The sequence below is a fragment of the Puma concolor genome, chromosome B3 (assembly GCF_028749965.1).
Source record: "Puma concolor isolate L17-30 chromosome B3, mPumCon1.1.hap2, whole genome shotgun sequence".
Lineage (NCBI taxonomy): Eukaryota > Metazoa > Chordata > Mammalia > Carnivora > Felidae > Puma > Puma concolor.
The window spans coordinates 124,381,758-124,398,091 of record NC_141672.1 but is presented as its reverse complement, the minus strand read 5'-3'; the positions used below and the strand labels follow the sequence as shown (position 1 = coordinate 124,398,091).

The 16,334-nt window shown below is 43.0% G+C and overlaps 1 protein-coding gene across 3 annotated transcripts in view; it reads right to left on the bottom strand.

The window, feature by feature from the left end:
* ATP10A (ATPase phospholipid transporting 10A (putative)) overlaps positions 1–16,334 on the bottom strand; it is a 194,172-nt gene that overhangs the window by 105,253 nt on the left and 72,585 nt on the right. The gene's annotated exons all lie outside the window — the stretch shown is intronic.

Here is a 16,334-nt window from a genome sequence, read left to right as displayed (position 1 = left end):
GCACTTAATTTATAAAAATAAGTATAGAAACATGACTTTAGATCAACATGATATGCTATAAGGAAATCTCATCAAGAAATGCTCTGGGTGATACTGTTGGGGGGAGAAAAACATGAAAACACATTTCAATGTAACCATCACCTTCTTACTGGTTCCTGCCCCATACAATGCCTCTCCCTTGCCTGAGTTCCCAGAAAGCCTGAATTCAGGCAGCAAGTCTGGATCTCAAGGTAGGCCGAGTCAGCCACATCTTATGGACTCCTCCACTTTGGGAGAAGTATTGAGGTTTTACACATCTATTTAATTCCACACTGTGGATTTGAGGAAACCTATGGAAAACTTCCAGGAGCTCACAGCTATCAGCTGCTCCATCCCTGTCCATTTTAAAGCCTCTGTTTTCTTGTTCTTCCAATTCAAGATCCACCAAACTGATTATGTACGAAGCATAGTTTGGCCACGTTAGGACCAACAGAGATAAATTAGATATAGCTCTGTCCTCAAAAATAATGCAAGGCAAGGCCAAACCACTGGATAGCAACCCTTGGGGACTGTATAATCAAGCCCCCAGTGTGAGCAAAACTATCCAAAGCCAACCCATCATTCCTCACAAGGCCAGGGTGTTCTTCAAGGCTGCTTAAATAGGTGTGATAAGGTCCCATCAGCCTCCAATCTGACATCAGCTGGCTCTAAGATAAGGCACAGAAGGGGCATTCAATCACCTGACCATCCTGCTGGCTCACTTCCAGTCTGACCTCTTCCCTGTGGACAGACAGCCTTGATGTGAGACAGATGAAACATTTTTAAATGTTCCTATTTCCTTTCCTAAAGGTCAAACCTTGATTTTATATCACTGCAAGCATTAGCTCCTTAATCTTTATTCCTTATCATGACCATTTGTTGGGTTCCCACAGAAAGTACAAAGAAATGTGAAAGAGCCTATCCTCTTCCAGAAGAAAGTTTCCAACAGCTAAGTCACAAAGGAGGGCAGCATACACTCTTGAGAGTGAGGTGGACAGGATTTGTGATGACAGGGGTTGCCAGGAGACCAGTGGTCCCAGACTTGCCCTGGGATGGCACAGGAAGGTGATGACAAGAAGAGGAGCAGAATGGTCTGTGTTCAGTTTATCTTAACTACATTCCATTTACAGAACTCATCAAACATAGAGTCAGTTTCCACCTGCTTTGAAATCTTAAAACGTTAGCTTGCCCACTACATCAGAGCACTGCTTTTAAACCAGCAATTTTGGTGGAGGCACTGAGCCACACAGGAGATTCCCCCACAGCAACCCCTCAATCCCCCTGATGTGCCTGCAATCTGTGAGCACTCAGTCACAGTCCTCGCGAGAGGACCCATGTGAGCCATGGAAAGCAAAGGGAGCAGGACACAGAGTAGCTCCATAATGGCTTCTGTGAAAAGGCCCTGCAGTTCACGGGAATTCTGCAGGAGGCTGGGCCCTTAAAACCCAAACCTGGGAGTCATTTGTGAAAGAAGAGCAGCATGACAGAACCCCTTTGACACACCAACAGACCAAAAATTCCCCATCAAAGCCCCACAGTCCCATCAACGATTCCAGATGGAGACCCACACTGAGTCTGGACCCTACATCAAGCCCTGCAATATCCCTGCCTACTTTCTCATATTTCTATATGTATACTATATTATGTTATATATTCACATATATGTATACTATATTATGTTATATATTATATATTCACATATATGTATATATAACATCTCTTGCATATAACACATTACATATAAGTAGCCCTTTGTCTCATGAGGGGGGTATATGCTTATTTTTTCCCAGGAACTGTATTTGGACATAGGGTCTAAAGTTGAAATGAGGTCACAGGGTGTGGTCCTAATCCAATGTGACTGATGTCCTTATAAGAGGAAAAGACACCAGGGATGTGTGCACATGGAGGAAAGGCTGTGTGTGGTCACAGAGGGAAGACAGCCATCTGCAAGCCAAAGAGAAAGGCCTCAAGAAAAAGCAACCCTGCCGACACGCCTTGATCTTGGACTTCCAGCCTCCAGTACTGAGAAGACAATAAGCTTGTTTTAGACACTTGGTCTGTAGTGCTTTGCTATGGCAGCCTGAGCAGACTAACACCTAACAACTTCAAGTCCCAGGACTCCTGCTGGAAGGACCAGCTCCCAGCCTGCAGTGACAGAGGAAGAGACAGCAGAGGAAGCGGGTAGTAGAGGGGCACCATGCCAGGCGATTTATCCATAGGCATGAGTCCCACACTGCCCCACACATCTGTGCACAGGAAAAGCACCACAGAGAAGACAAAAATAAATCCTTTGACACAATACTATAAACACTAGCTTCTTAATAACACTCTTCTTCAGACTATTCTAAGCAGCAGGTAAATGATTTGGAACTGCCCTCCATTTCCTCAGGTCAGTATGGATACAGGTCGGGGTAGACACAATGTGTGAGCCTCCTCTCTGTGGCACAAATATCAGGAGATACTCTCACCACCCCATGGCCTCCCTGCCAAATCTAATCCCAACCAGGCATGGGCCTGCAAACCTGCAGGACCATAGGACTCCCCTAAAACACACGGATTATATTTTTTACAGTGGCAAGTTTGAAATCATCAAAGTCCTCAATATTCTGGATTCCTTCATAGCAATTAGGAAGGGGCACTGTTTAGTTTGCCCACACATTCCTTCTAAGAACAGGTGCCAACTACCCCTGGCAATAGGATTCTGAGATGGCCCCCAAATCTCCAGCCCAGTCCTGGTGTCCACACCCCTGCCAGCTCCCTTGAGTGAGGTAGGGACTAAGTATGAATGTGGAGGAAATCACTTGTGAAGATGTAACTAAGGTGACCCAATCAGTAGACTATGAGCCAACCAACAAAGAGATCATCTGAGTGGGCCTTACAGAGCCACAGGAGTCCTATCAACCTGGGCCTAATGACAGGGACAGGAACTCAGAGGGGCCACATGGCCAGAGCTGAGAGCACAAGGCCTCAGCCCTACCACCACTGGAGCTGAATTACACTAAGAACCTAAAAGAGCCTGGAAGAAGATGCAAGCCTCAGACAAGAACACAGCTGCAGCCAACACCTCACCCGCAGCCTGGTGAGACATCGGGTAGAAGACCTGGCCAACCCATGCCTGAATTCCTAACCTCCAGGAAATGTGAGATAATGTATCTGGATTCTTTCTTTTGACAGGTAATATCCTATTAGTTTCAGGTGTACATCATGGTGATTCAATATTTTTATAGATTACAAAATGATCCCCATGATAAGTGAAATTACCATCTGTCACCATAGAAAGTGATTACAATATTATTGATTATATTCTCTACACTGTACATTACATCCCCATGACCTATTTATTTTATAACAGGAAGTTTGTGCCTCTTAATCTCCTTCACCAATGTCCCCCCCTCCAACCCCTCCCCACTCTGGTAACCAACGGTTTATTCTCTGTTATCTATGACTTTGTTTCTGTTGTGTTTTGTTTGTTCATTTATTTTATTCTTTAGATCCCACATATAAGTGAGATCATACGGTATTTGTCTTTCTCTGACTTATTCACTTAGCGTAATACCCTCCAGGTCCATCCATGTTGTTGCAACATTGTTTTTAGTTGCTGAGTTTGCAGGGATTTGTTGCACAGCAATAAAAAATTAATACACACCATTTCCATTTTCTGTACAGAAGCAGGAGCTAGATGCTTCTCCCATCCTGGCAGCTTCGTCTTCTACAGTGTGTAACAAACTAAAGATTCTGCCGGTAGTTTTATAGTCTGCATACTTGAGGAAAAACTACTTAACGATAAAAGAATGCATAGAACAAGACTGGTTATAATCCAAAAGTGTTTTTCTCTCTCCACATAAAGTGGAAGCCCATCAGAGGGCCTGAATAACATATTAAAATGTGGAGAAACCCTGAAAATGTGCAATCTTGAAATACGGGCTATGTTATAAATATTACAAACATGGTGCATGATTCCTCCACAGGAATGGCAACTGGCTCTTGCATTTAGCTGCAATTTTCTGCTCATGATTCCTGACAGGTCTGAACAGAGTGTCAAACCAAGATTTCAAAGGTCATGAGCAAAAAAAGTGTGATTCTTCTGAAATGGGGGGCAAAGAAAAAGAAAAACACTAAAAAGGGAAAGAATAATAAAAATGTCTTACATTTAAAAGCACCACGTATGAAGCCAGAGACAAAAGCCAGTTTTTTTCTAAAAAAGCCTGCCACTCCTTTTTCTCTGCACCAACCACCTCACTTCTTAGGCCAGCTGTTTCCTCAGCTAAACAGTGAGAATGTTAAATAGATGATCTTGAAAATCTGTTCTGAGGCTAATGTTAGCCTTCTGTGATTAATAGATTTCCTCTTCTGGGAAAATCTATTACTAACATTTTACAATTAGTCATGCTGAGCTTTGCAGTTCTCATCTGAGCCTTTTTTTTGTCCAAAACAACATAATGCACAGGTGAAAGAATAAGGAAATATAAGTATGACAAGTGACAAATTTTATTTAAAGACAAGCAGTAAATAAAATTTTAAGATCCCTTAATTTATCATTTTTGGTTATTTAATATTTAGGCTGAGTTAAACTATTTATTTGTATTAGTTATGTTTTCAAGGTTCTTAAGTAGGGGCACCTGGGTGGCTCAGTAGGTTAAACATCCAACTCTTGATTTCAGCTCAAGTCATCAACTCACAGTAGGTGAGCTCAAGCCCTGAATTGGGCCCTCTGCTGACAGTGTAGAGCCTGCTTTGGATGGAGCCTCTCTCTGCCCCTCCCTTACTTGCGTGCTCATACCTGCTCTCCCTCTCTCTAAAAAAAAAAAAAGGTTCTTAAGTAAACAATTCCCTAAGGGGAGGCAGCTGACTTACAGAATTTACAGGAATTACTTTAAGTAGTTGAAAGCATGTTTTTCCTGGAGATCACTATTACTTTTATGTAGCTATTCATGAATACAGGGTTCAAGAACTACTGATCTGAAATGTTTCATTAATGTTTTATTTTTTTGAAAAGCATTAGAATGTTGCAACCCTACTGACCCCTGACCCCTCCAGTGTTTAAGGTGTCTCTGCAATGGCTCAGGGTTTTCAACAATGTATTTATAAATCTTTCCAATGTGGTGAAGTTGGATCTATTTCATAAATCCAAACAAATTTAGATCGAGTTTTAAAAAAAGGCATGTGCAGAAAATGAGGGAATTACACTTTCATCTTTAACGTGCTGTTTTCAAGTAGATTTGCATTTCAAATATATTTGAGATTTTCCCTCATAGTAAAAGAGCTTTTTTTTTTTTTTTTTTTTTTTTTTTTTAATTTAAGGTGACAACAGATTCCAAATTTGCCCACAACCAGTCAATATTCCGGGTTACCCACTGCCATTCCTTCTACAAGGACAACCACAACAATAATTGTCCCTGATCTCCAACCTGGTCTATGAATTCATGAATGAATTGGATCTGTTCTTAAGAGTCCTCCTGGGCTGCAGAAAGAGGCACACTAATTTCTTGTTCCACACAAGTTACTCCTCACTTGTAAGATGACATCATCATTCAAGTTTAGTGACACTGTAATCAACACAAAGTAGCAGTGGGTGTCTGCAATGCTACAGTGCCCACACTTCTGATCATGTCCACAAAATACTGCATGCCACACACACAGAGCTGCCACCTGCCAGCTTCTAGGACATCTTACAATTGGAGATGCTTGCCTCTTCCGTTTTTTGGTAATTTAGGAGATGAATGAAAAGTCTGAAATGTTTGTAGCATGCATACACATTTGATTTTCTTACCCTTACATTATCTAACATCTTTATATGGCCATATTTTATTGTATACTTTCCCATGTTGTAAAAATGTCAGCTTTAATTCAATTGCAAATTATTGTCACAGCTACTCATGAGAACCCCACTCCTGCCCTCCCACCATTCACCACACCCACACCCTACTCAGGTGCTGGCAGTGGGGGTGCACAGGGGTAACAGGCACATCTCACTTGACTCCCTTGCTTTCTCTCCTTCTTTAAACATGTCTCTCCTTGGGGCGCCTGGGTGGCGCAGTCAGTTAAGCGTCCGACTTCAGCCAGGTCACGATCTTGTGGTCCGTGAGTTCGAGCCCCGCGTCGGGCTCTGGGCTGATGGCTCAGAGCCTGGAGCCTGTTTCCGATTCTGTGTCTCCCTCTCTCTCTGCCCCTCCCCCGTTCATGCTCTGTCTCTCTCTGTCGCACAAATAAATAAACGTTGAAAAAAAATTTTTTTAAACACGTCTCTCCTTTAATAAGACTAATCAACAAAGGAATATCTTGGGTAGATGAGTAAGAAAGGAAGTGAGGAAGAGAAAGAAGAGATGCAGGTTTGGGGTTTTAACGTTTGAGCACTACAATTTTTAAGTACAATTTAATGCTGAAGGAAGAACACTTACTTTGATTAGGCAATCAGGGACTGATTCCTGGAAGAGGGGACATCTGAATTTAGATCTTAAAGGATGAAAAGAATCTTAGCCTAAGCCATTCCCCACCCTCCTCCAAGGAGACTGTTTATACTAAAGAGTGCAATTTAGGGAGAGGTTGGAAGGGCAGTGCCCAAATCCAGGATAAGGCAGGGATGGATCAAAAGAGATCCTGAGAGGCACCTGGGTGGCTCAGTTGGTTGAGCATCCCACTTTGGCTCAGGTCATCTCATGGTTCCTAAGTTCAAGCCCCACATTGGGCTCGCTGCTATCAGCACAGAGCTGGCTTCCAGTCCTCCATCCCCCTCTCCCCCTGCCCTTCCCATGTTTGTTCTCTTTCTCTTTCTCTTAAAAATAAACATTAAAAAAGAGAGAGAGAGAGATCATGAGACTCAGAAATAGCAACAGGGGCCACCTGGGTGGCTCTTTAGGTTAAGCATTGGACTCTCGATTTTGGTTTAGGTCCTGATCTCACAGTTCATAGAATCAAGCCCCATTTAGGGCTCCATGTGGACAGTGCAGAGCCTGCTTGGGATTCTCTCTGTCTCTCTGTCTCTCTCTCTGCCCCTCCCTTTCTTGTGTGCAGTCTCTCTTTCTCAAAATAAATAAACATTAAAAAAAAAAAAGAAATAGAAACAGGAGGAAATGATGGGCATGAAGTTTGACTATATAATCTAGGTCACTGGACACACACCATGAATGATTAGATGAGAATGGGCACTCGAGTATCCACATCTCCAGCTCTGGTGGCTGAAACGTGAGTGTCACTGATCTTACCCAGGAGTGGGTCTGCTGTGGGAAGGAACAGAGTCCAATTGTGATCTCTTCAAGGTGCTGGTGGGGCATGTGGGTTGGGCTTGTAGGAGATGGCCACATCTTTGAAGACAAATGCAGATAAAGACGAATTTGGGGCTCATGGCATGGAGATGACCAGTGCCCTACTGTGGATGCCATCACTGAGATTACCAGAGATATCACAATGATGAGAGCTGAAATAGTAACAAGAACTGAAAATGGACTGGGAGAGCAGGAAGGGTAGGAAAGGGTTGAAGTAGGGAAGCCAGCAGGGGTGGCTGGGCAGACAGGGTGGGCACAGGGTAGAGACCAGCAGAGCCCAGAGTCCCAGGAGCCAAGGTTCCATGGTGGCTGCCCATCACCAAGGGCAACCAGGGGCAGGAGTCCAGTGTGCCACACCTTCCGTTGCCTCAACACCTCTCCCTTTGCCCTTCCTATGCCAAGTGAACCAATCTGGAAAGGCAGTCATGGAATGTGTGCACACAATCACCATAGTTTCATTTCTTATTTTGAAAAGGCAATTTTCAGTGGCACACACTTGAAAATGGCACACCCATTAAGACCAAAGGTCCCCTTTCCAAACATTCCTGGTGCTTTTCTCCCTTCAGACCTTGTCACCACTCAAGCACATTCGTGTGCAGCTCAAGTGAGAGTTCAGTCTTTGGAAAGACTAAGAGATATGGACCTCCTGTAAAAGGTTCATGAATGCTTCAAGTCTTAGGATAAGTCTTTCAGGCAATACCAGCTGGACGTCTAGACACCAAATCCTTGTCAGTACTGAGACATCGGTATCTTAATAATAATAACAAAAGAAAAATAAATACAGCTTTCCTCCTCCATATCCTTATTATGAACCCAGAACTTCACAGAGCATTTTACAGCCTTTATTGCAGGGAGTCTTCACACAATCCCAACACTATATTCCCGTTTACAGACATAGAAATAGACATGGAATGACCTGCCCAAAGTCACACATCAGGAAGTAGCAGGGTGAGGACCAAATCTCTCTGACTCTGGGAATCATGAATCCTTGGGGCCATGTGGTTTTGAAAAGCACATCTGATCTAACGACCTAAAGGAAGAACAACTAAAACTCATAAAGGAGTTGTCTAGTGACAACTTTGCAAAATTCCAAGCCAGAAACTCTGTATTTTTTTTCCTTTTAAATTATTCAGCCCAGAGACCAATGTAGCCTGAAAATAAAATAGCACTATGCTTGAAAAAGGGTGGAAAGGCAGACAGTTCCAGACCTATAAGCAGTGTTTGACAGACACAGAATAATGAATTTCAGTCAATTTGCCTAAATGCCTGCCTATTTGCAACCGACCAAAGGAGCCATGTCCAAGGTTAGAAGTCACCAAACCATGCTACAAACTGGGAAGTGTGCCCTAAATGGGCCTTGGCAAATTGAGAGATGAGCTCATCACTGAGACCACCTGTGGCTGGGAGCTTCTGAGCTTCAGCAACCTGAAGGACACCACCTGACTCAGTGCTCTGGGGGGACTCCCTCTGGGGCTGAAGGAAGGTTGGTGGAGCAGGAGAGCAGTTTATTCTCATGGCTTTGGAATGACCTGGTAGCTTTGACAAGTGCTCCCAACTTGGGCCGGGCACACGTGGCACTTTTGGAGACAAGGCTATGGACCAAACTATTCCAGCTCCCCTACTGCAGGCATCTTACAGGTCACTTATTTTTATTTTTTTAAACTTTTTTAATGGTTGTTTATTTTTGAGAAAGAGCGACAGAGAAAGAACGCAAGCGGGGGAGGGGTAAAGAGAAAAGGAGACACAGAATCTGAAGCAGGCTCCAGACTCCAAGCTGTCAGCACACAGCCTGATGCAGGGCTTGAACTCACGAACCGTGAGATTGTGACCTGAGCCGAAGTCGGACACTCAACTGACTGAGCCACCCAGGCACTCCATCCAGGTCACTTTTAAGCAAAGCTGCCCTACCCTTTCTTGAAAAATCCCTCCCCCAGAATATATTTACAAACAGTACTACACAGCTGGCTCTGGAATGATCAATAATTAATGATGATGCCTCGCATCTGGCCAGTGCTCCTCCTGAGGGTCACAAGCCCCCGTATAGGCACTATCTTGCCAAGTTAATGACTCATCCTCATTAAGAAGTGAAGGGGAAGGAGAGGGCTTGGGGCTCAGGCACCTGACCTCCAGCACCTCAGGTGCCTGGCATATAAATGGGGGTCTGCCTTCTCACAGAAACTGTTCACACCAAACCCCCAGCAGCCCTTCATTCTAGTCCCACAGGTTTCCCACTCTCCAGGTGGGCATCAGAGACCATCCGCCGGGACCTCCCAACTGAGCAAGGCCGCAGTGTCTATTTTGACTTCACTTTCCATTTTTTTTTTTTTTTTGTGCATGATTTTTCCCCACTATTATTTTTGAAGCAAGTATTTGATTTTGACCAATAAAATCACAAATACTACTAACGAACAAGTTACACCTTACATTTAATTTGTGGTTTGGAGTTAAAGCAAGAGCTGTTATTTTGTTTTATTGACTTAGAAAGATGGTAAAATTATCCATACAGTTAAGTGAAGCACTTGGATGGGTACAGCTTAATGTATAGTCATACATTAAGACTATAAGCTTAGCAGCATTCTGTACTATTTCATTAACACAGAGCAACTAACCCCTGTAAAAAGAAAGGTTCTTCTCCAAACATCAATTTGCTTCTGACCTGCCAGCTTATCACATTTCCTATTGGTAAGACATCCCATAGGTGAGACAGGCATGCTGCAACTAAACTTGTGCTTCATTTACTAAACCAACAAAAACAGACTTGGTCAGAAAATCTTATGGACAAGAGAGTTGAATGCATATACTTCTCTTTTAAATAGTTCAGGGTTGAGCTACGTTGAAATGCAAAGTATCTAGAAAGATCCACAGAACACATTTTTAAGAAAAAAAGAATACCACGGAACAAACTTAACATGCAAACCAACTAGACTGAGGCCTCCCCAGCGTGGGCAGGCTGAAGAACTCCTCAGGCCCAGGAAAGAGAAAGCTGCACAATACATTTTAGGCAAACAGAATGAAGGAGAAACCAGGATGCAGTGAGGAAAGCCCTAAATGGGAGGTTCAGAGCAAGTGATCCAAGAACCTCGTGGAATAATCATCAGTGCCAAGGCCTGATGCCTTGGGGATAAGAAAATCCTTCATGGAATTTATTTTTCATATTGTGCACAAATGAAGGCATGTGTGTGGAGCAAAGAGAGACAGAGACCAGGAAAATTCTCACAGCACTTTAAAAAGACCCATTAAATTACTCCCAATTCAATAAACCCTCATTACACAACAGGCAGAGGAGTGGAAAGCCCAGAATGAGAGGCAGTGGCTTTAAAGCAGGGGTTCTCAACCTCCCACAATTGACATTGGACCAGATAATTCTTTTTTTTTTAATTTTTTTTTTAATGTTTATTTATTTTTGAGACAGAGAGAGACACAGCATGAACGGGGGAGGGTCAGAGAGAGAGGGAGACACAGAATCTGAAGCAGGCTTCAGACTCCGAGCTGTCAGCACAGAGCCCGACGCGGGGCTCGAACTCACAGACTGTGAGATCATGACCTGAGCCGAAGTTGGATGCTTAACCGACTGAGCCACCCAGCCCCGTGGACCAGATAATTCTTTACCGTAGAGGGCTGGCCATCCTGCTCTGTAGGATGCCAAGCAGCATACCTGACCTCCACCCAAGAAATGCCAGCAGCACACCCCTCCCCACAAATTGTAGCAGCAAAAAATGGCTCTAGATGTTGCCAAATGCCTCCTGGGGCACAAGATCATCTCAGGTTGAGAAGCACTGCTTCAAAGCACCTGGGACAAACATTCTGGAACACGAATTATTAAGTAAACATTTACAGGATCAACATATTTTAAAAATCACATACGTGAGAACTCAGCACTGAAACAGAAATGGCAAAGTCTGCAGGAACTTGACCCAAATACATTGTGCAACATCCAGAATGTGTCTTCTTTCCTCTCTAAACTGAAACATCTGCTCCTCTGGTGAGACATGCTAATGACTTCTGAATCTAATACTAAAAGTCAGAGGCAGTGAGAGAAGATATTTGGGGTGATTTTTCTGCAGTGAATCTTGCAATAGTAAAATTACCAAAAGTACAGTAGTTTAACCCATATGCATGAAATGTATTTTCTAAAATATGTGTTATTCCAGATGTCTCCTAAGAGCTACATGCACTCGGGTGCTTGGGTGGCTCATCTGGTTAAACATCTGACTTTGGCTCAGGTCATGATCTCGCAATTCATGTGCTCGAGCCACATGTTGGGCTCTGTGCTGACAGCTCAGAGCCTAGGCCTGCTTCAGATTCTGTGTCTCCCTCTGTCTCTGTCCCTCCCCGAGTCACACTGTCTTTCTCCCTCTCAAAAATAAATAAACATTAAAAAAAAAAGCTACAAGCACAGTTAAGAAACACTCCAGATATGTGTGAGAAACACATGTGTGCATGGAGGAGACTTCTTACATGAATCAAGATGAAGGAAAATGCTGGGCCCTCTGAGGTGAAGTCAGAAAGTACTGAAGCTGTCCCGGCAGAACTCTCCCTGACAACAAGGACCTCTGGCTTCTTTAGAATTAAGATGAGGTGCAGTTTCTCACATAATTATTTGGTACAATGAAACACTGCCCACCTAGAAGAAACAATTTTCCCTAGGAAATGTACTAGCTTGTGATACTAGCAAAATGATACCTTAAAACAAGATCACTTAGAAACTCCCTGGTGAGTTTTGACATAAAAACTTTTTTTTTTTTTGATAAATCATTTCTAGTGCAGTCTTTTCTGAATTTCATGGGACATTCTCAAAATAGCTCAGCAGATATGAAGACCAGGGGATCAGATTCTTCATCATAATACCATTACCACTTGTAAAGCATGTAAAACACTTTGGGGACACTACAGAGTTGTCAAGGTAATTTCTTCTACATTAATTCACTTGTTGGCATGATATTGTCACAAAAATGGGCAGAAATAATATGATCCACATTCTTGCAGGTAATGCCCTAAAGCTGGGAAAGGTCCTGTGTTGTTAATAATTTTTCCTAATAGGCTGCAACAATTCACATCTCTCCATGGGTATATAAAAGTACCAGCGCCCTTATTTTTGCAAGCAATCTCTGCTCTTTCTCTCTTTAAAACCCCCCTGCCAGTTTGACAGGCAGGACAAGACACTTTATACCTTTCTATCTGCATCACCCTGACTCCCAGGCCAATTGACCTGTTCTTCTGGGAATTAGCTACCTATGTTCCCCTCATTTTTTCTACTGTATTGTTTGCTTCCTTCTTGACCACTTAATTTGTGAGAACTTTCATATTAAAAATATTAACCTCTTTACTATCTTCTGCCTTGAAAACATTTCTGTCTAAAGAACCATGGTTTTATAATGTTAATTTGTGGCATATTTTGCCTTATCACAGTTAATTTTTTTAAGTTTATTTATTTTGAGAGAGAGAGAGAGCACAAACGGGGAAGTACAGAGAGACAGGGAGAGAGAGAGAAAGCCTGACATGGGGCTTGAACTCACAGACTGTGAGATCACGACCTGCGCTGAAATCAAGAGTCTGAGACACTTTACTGACTGAGCCATTCAGGTGCGCCAACAGTTAAAATTTTTATTTAGTTAAATATTCCTGACCTTTATAGGCCTGGCCAAGAGAGTCTCCTGTGCCTTTGGACTGTACCATGTAGCATTCCTGTTTTTTTTTTAAATTTTTTTTTTTCAACGTTTATTCATTTTTGGGATAGAGAGAGACAGAGCATGAACGGGGGAGGGGCAGAGAGAGAGGGAGACACAGAATCGGAAACAGGCTCCAGGCTCTGAGCCATCAGCCCAGAGCCCGACACGGGGCTCGAACCCACGGACCGCGAGATCGTGACCTGGCTGAAGCCGGACGCTTAACCGACTGCGCCACCCAGGCGCCCCTAGGTTGGTTCCATTTTTTTTTTATTTGACACAATGATGCCATGAATATCCTTGCACATGTTTCCTGCTGTGCAAGTGCTCGTGTTCCTAAGGAGAGATGTCTTAGCAATGGGACCATTAGATGGACAGCTACAGTCTTCAACCTTAGTGTGAACACTTCGAAGTCCCCTGGATGACACACACTCCCACCAGTGCAAATTCCAGTATTTCAATGTTGGTGCCTACTCTTGTGTTATCAGACTTATACTGGAGAGATTTTTCAGAAAAGTCTTATGTTGACTCAAGTTGTTATGATTCTAGTTGTTTAACTGGTTTTTCTTATACTTTTTTTTTTAAATTTTTTTTTCAACATTTATTTATTTTTGGGACAGAGAGAGACAGAGCATAAACGGGGAAGGGGCAGAGAGAGAGGGAGACACAGAATCAGAAACAGGCTACAGGCTCCGAGCCATTAGCCCAGAGCCTGACGCGGGGCTCGAACCCACAGACCGCGAGATCGTGACCTGGCCGAAGTCGGACGCTTAACCGACTGCGCCACCCAGGAGCCCCAGCATTCCTGTTTTTTGATGGGGGAAGTACAGAGTTCTTTTAATATTTAAATGTTCAAACCAACTGATACTCATTTTTACAAGGTACAACCAAAGGGTACAATGCTGTTTCCTCCCCAGAGCCAACTGTATAAATGCTATTTACTAAATAATCATTTTCCTATGGAACTTAAATACCTACTCTAAAATTCTCACACACAATATCTTTTATTGGGGGGTTATTATGTTCAAGCAATCAACTTGTCGTTTTCTAAATTTTTTTTTTTCAACGTTTATTTATTTTTGGGACAGAGAGAGACAGAGCATGAATGGGGGAGGGGCAGAGAGAGAGGAAGACACAGAATCAGAAACAGGCTCCAGGCTCTGAGCCATCAGCCCAGAGCCCGACGCGGGGCTCGAACTCCCGGACCGCGAGATCGTGACCTGGCTGAAGTCGGACGCTTAACCGACTGCGCCACCCAGGCGCCCTACTTGTCGTTTTCAAGTCCATACCGTGGTACTACTGATTTGATTGCACAGTGTATCAGATCAGCTCCACTGATCTCTCCCCACTCTGGGGGGAAGAAGCCCCCAGGCAGCTGGCTTAGCATATGGAGGCAACTGTTGGATGGGTTCCTACCCCCACTTTGCAGGGCACCTCATGCTGCAGCCCTGGTTCTACTAACTGATACAAAGCCCTCCCTTCATCTTTTAAAAAAGTCTTGGCTATACTGGAACATTATAAAACTTTTAAGGTCATTTATGGACTTCAAGATGTATTACAAAGCTATAATCATCAAGACAGTATGGTACTGGCACAAAAACAGACACTCAGATCAATGGGCCAGAAAACAGAACCCAGAAACAGACCCAGAAATGTATGGCCAACTAATCTTTGAAAAAGCAGGAAAGAATATCCAATGGAATAAAGACAGTCTCTTCAGCAAATGGTGCTGGGAAAACTGGACAGCGACATGCAGAAAAATGAACCTGGACCACTTTCTTACACCATACACAAAATTAAACTCAAAATGGATGAAAGACGTAAACGTAAGATAGGAAGCCACCAAAATCCTAGAGGAGAAAGCAGGCAAAAACCTCTTTGACCTCGGCTACAGCAACGTCTTACTCAACACATCTCTGAAGGCAAGGGAAACAAAAGCAAAAATGAACTATTGGGACCTCATCAAAATAAAAGCTTCTGCACAGCAAAGGAAATAATCAGCAAAACTAAAAGGCAACCTGACATAATGGAAGAAGATATCTGCAAACAACATATCAGATAAAGGGTTAGTATACAAAATCTATGAAGAACTTACCAAACTCAACACCCAAAAAACAAATAATCCAATGAAGAAATGGGCAGAAGACATGAATAGACACTTGTCCAAAGAAGACATCCAGATGGCCAAATGAAACATGAAAAAATGCTCAACATCACTCATCATCCAGGGAACACAAATCAAAACCACAATGAGATGCCACCTCACACCTGTGGCTAACATTAGCAACTCAGGCAACAATAGATGTTGGCAAGGATGGGGAGAAGAGGATCTCTTTTGCATTGTTGGTGGGAATGCAAGCTGGTGCAGCCACTCTGGAAAACAGTATGGAGGTTCCTCAAAAAACTAAAAATAGAACTACCCTACAACCAAGCAATTGCACTATTAAGAATTTACCCAAGGGATACAGGTGTGCTGTTTTGAAGGGACACATGCACCCCAATGTTTATAGCAGCACTATCAATAATAGCAAAGTATGGAAAGAGCCCAAATGTCCATCGATGGATGAATGGATAAAGATGATGTGGTATATATATACAATGAAGTATTACTCGGCAATCAAAAAGAATGAAATCTTGCCATTTGCAACTACGTGGATGGAACTGGAGGGTATTATGCTAAGTGAAATTAGTCAGAGAAAGACAAAAATCATATGACTTCACTCATATGAGGACTTTAAGAGACAAAACAGATGAACATAATGGAAGGGAAGCAAAAGTAATATAAAAACAGAGAGGGGGACAAAGCATAAGATTCTTAAATATAGAGAACAAACAGAGGTTTGCTGGAGGGGTTGTGGGAGGGGGGATGGGCTAAATGGGTAAAGGGCTTAAATCTACTCCTGAAATCATTGTTGCACCATGTGCTAACTGTAAATTATAAAAAATAAATTATAGAAAAAAAAACTTTGAAGGTCATTTAATTCCAAGAGAACATTCTAGGCCAAAATGCACACATACATGTATATTCTTCTTGGGAAAACTGGGATTATGACATCACTTGCTCTCTCACCCAAGGCTACAGGAAGCTTTTCATCGCCTCATGCTCACCAAAAGGTACTACACTTTTCTTCAGGAAGGGCTTGAGCCTTTGTTAAATTTGTTCCGAGGTATTTTACAGTTTTTCTTCCCATTTTCAGTAGCTGATCTTCCCCATTTCCCTTTCTCAGTATGCTCAGTGCCCTCAATTAATGTGAGCAGTTCTCTGTGTGGCCACAAGTCTCTCTGCCCCTGACTCGATTCCTCTTGCTCAAACCATCTTCCTCTTCCTGGCGGCGAGGTCCCTTTGGAGGAATGGTTATTATTCTTGGTTAGCACACCTGGGCTGGGC